Below are 3,752 nucleotides of genomic sequence, written 5' to 3'. Positions count from 1 at the left end.
TGGGACAGTAGTGGCAAACATGGTGTTGGAAACACATGGGACAATAGTGGCAAGCATGGTGTAGCAAGCACATGGGACAACAATGGAAAGCATGGTGTTGCAAGCACATGGGACAACAGTATGGCAACATGGTGCAACAATGGCACATGGGACACAATGGTACATGATGTAGTTAATGAAGCATGATGAGATGTTGCATAGTGATGATGGGTGTAGCATGGTGCAACATAATGAGGTGCAACATGATGATAAGGAGAAACAAAATGATAGCTGCAGTATGGTGATGGAGTCACCTGGGAGAATCAGTTGAAGCAGCATGTCTTCAACTAAGTTCAGCTACCTCATGTATCATCTACTTAGAGATGATATATGCTCTTATTTAGATAAGTCAAAGTGTCGACTTTTGTTGTATATATATCATCTCTCTCTCTCTCTCTACTGAACTATTGAAGAACATATAAGAAGAATTGATCAAGGGTTTTCACACATTGGGGATTGTCCCTGGCTAGTGCCACATCTTTTGTCCTCTTGTCTTGGCTTGTCTTCTTGTTAAAATTTGCAACTGGGGCCAAACTCCATGTGGGTCACCTTATTTATGGCTACTGATATTTTTCTAGATTCCTCTCATTGAGAGGTGTAGGATTCATCTAGAGATCATCTGATTCCAACGAGTATTTATGGAGATATGAAATTATTTCTAAGTACTTGACAAATTGTCAAGGTCGGCCAGCAGTTAAGTGTGTGGCACACATGCCCAATGTTTCATATAAATAGAAGAGAGGTTGTGTCATTTTCAATTCATCTCATCACTCATCTTCTCTCTCTCCTACGCATTAAACGAGCCTCTCTCTCACACACGTGTGGCTAAAGAAGGAAGACGCAGATTTCTAGTTAGGGCAGCGTTGACTTGGGTTGACCTAGCTGTAGGTGGGCAGATTGGACAACGTTGACTAGCTGGAGGTTTTCTTGACTGCAGATTGGGTTGGGCAGCCTCTCCTAGGCTAGCTGCAGTTCTGTTCAGGAAATTTGACCAGGTTTGACCACCCCTTTGACCAATGTTGACTATCAAGGAGCTATTGTTGGTTTGACCAGACTTTGACCTAGTGTTGATTGTTGTTTGATTGAGATTTGTGGACTATTTTGGACTGCTGAAGACAATTGTTGAAGACCGAGTTCTTCAAGTTGACTAGAAGTCAATCCGGGGTTTTTTTTACCATGTTTGATTATGCTAATTTAGGGCTCTCTGTTGTTGTTATAAAATTACATAATTGTGCATTGTACTATTTCTCTCTGCTAAACTATTGAAGATAAAAGAATATTTGATCAAAGGGTTTCCCCGCATTGGGGTTTGTCCCTGGCTAGCCGCCACATTTTGTGTCTCATGTCTTGGCTTGTTTTCTGTCGATCTTTTAATGTTCTATCTGCACTTTACTTTATGTTTATGTGATTGCTAAACTGTGGCTAATAAGAAGAAAAGAAGTAAACAGTAAACTTCTCTAAGCATAGAACATACTATAATTTAACATGGTATCAGAGCTGAGGTGAAGACAAATCCCAAGCAAGAGCAAGAGCAAGAGAAATCACCAAAGGATGTTAAATCTATCTTAAAGAAGTCATGGGGTCCTCAGCACACTTCCCTGCTGAAGACAAACTCCATCAGAAGTCTCACTATCACGGATGGAAGATGTCTCTCAATCTAACATTAGAAGAGTAGGAAGCATTGGACCATGTGAGAGGCAGGATTGTTGAGCCTCCATCAAATGCATCCATTATTGCTAGGAACAAATGGACCAAGGGAGAAATCAAAGCAAGAAAGATCATCCAGGACTCTATCGACAAGCGCTTGGTGGCCTATGTTTCCGAGTTGACCACCTCCAAGGAAATCTACGATAGACTGGTGAGTTTATTTAAAGTTAATAATGCAAATCAAGTTTTGTTCCTTAGAAATAAGATGAAGGAAATTAAGAAGGGCAAAGATGAGAGTATGCAAGCATATTTCTTAAGGATCACCGAGATCAAGAACGATCTCCTATATATTGGGGAAGTAATTCCTAAGAGGGAAATGACACTCACAACTCTTGGAGGACTTCCACCTAAATGGTATATATTCAGGACTACTCTTCTCAACAATAACGTAATTCCTGGATTTGAGGAATTGATGGCTAGATGCATTCAAGAAGAAACAAGGATGGAAGAGCAAGAAATGCCCATACTTAAAGGTCATCCCTCTGCCTTTTCTTCTCATGTTAAAAGAAGAAACAATTCCTGGGATAAATTTAGAGGAAAGGCTGGACTGAAGGGTGGAGGAAAAGGACAATGTTACAATTTCAATAAAATGGGCCAATCTGTGAGGGAGTGCCCTGATAAAAGGGACTCACACCATGACGATGATCAAAATCACTCTCACGGCAGTCAAAGGAATGGCAGGTCCAATGGTAGAGGTAAAAGAAATGTTGGAAATCAAGGAAGAGGACAACCCTTCAAGAAGGCAAGAAACTCCAGGTATAAATCTAATGTTGTTAACAATAAGCAAGATGAATATTATCTACCAGTAGCCCTCTCTACTACTGCTCCCTCGGACTCGCTGGGAAATTGGCTTACTGATAGTGGTGCCTCAAGGCACTTCACTGGTTAAAAAGAATCTCTCTCTAATCTGGTAGAGAAGGAGACCAAATTGGAAATTGTTCTTGGGGACAATTCAAAATATCCTGTGAAAGGCGTAGGGAATGTCACTCTTCAATTGAATCAGGGAAATACAATCCATTTACAAGATGTATTATATGTACATGATCTCAAAAAGAACTTGGTGTCCATTTCGACAATGGAAGACAAAGGCTACAAGGTGGCCTTCAGCGATGGCAAGGTACGTGTATGGAAAAAGAACTTTAAAGATGATTTCACCCTTGGGTTTCAAGTTGATTCATTATATCAGGTCAGAGGAAGTCTACTGGGTGTCAGGTCTTGTGACACATCTCTTCAGTCTGAACTATGGCATTAGAGGTTTTCTCAACTTCATTAGAAAGCTCTACCTTATGTGAGAAAAATGGTGACCAGGATGCTTGAGTTCAAATTAGAGAAAGAAGGTGTATGTCGAGGATGTACCTAAGGAAAGCTCAAAAGGAGACCATTCCCCTCAAGCCAAAGCAAGACCTTTGATATATTGTAGTTGGTTCACTCAGACATATCCGATATGATGCCTGTGAACTCCTTGGGAGGATATTTATATTACCTCACTTTTACAGATGATTATTCTCGCAAGACTTGGATATACTTCTTGAAAAATAAGGATGAAGTGTTCTCTTGGTTTCGACACTTCAAAGCCTTGATCGAGAATCAAACCTAAAAGAAGATCAAGATCTTAGGGACTGATAATGGGATTGAATATGAATCCAATGAGTTTCATGACTTTTGCAAAGAGGCTAGCATTAAGAGGGAGACTACTACACCATATACTCCTGAGCAGAATGGTGTGGCAGAGAGGAAGAACCGTATGATTGTGGAAGTTGTCCATTCTATGCTCCATGATCAAAGACTTCTGAAGTTTCTATGGGCCAAAGCTGCAAATATCATCGTATATGTACAAAATGATGCGCTCATCAAGCATTGGGTTCCAAGACTCCCGAAAAGATGTTCACTGGTAAGAAACCTGACATATCTCATTTTAGAATTTTTGGAAGTCCTATATATTTTCATGTACCAAAGGAGAAAAGCAATAAATTGGGTGCATTTGGAAAGAAAGGAATCTTCATGCG

The sequence above is a fragment of the Pinus tabuliformis genome, chromosome 3_2, assembly GCF_031772625.1.
Source record: "Pinus tabuliformis cultivar Carrire ecotype Pingquan chromosome 3_2, CPIR1, whole genome shotgun sequence".
In the NCBI taxonomy this organism is placed as follows: domain Eukaryota; kingdom Viridiplantae; phylum Streptophyta; class Pinopsida; order Pinales; family Pinaceae; genus Pinus; species Pinus tabuliformis.
Note: the sequence above shows the minus strand (reverse complement) of the source record.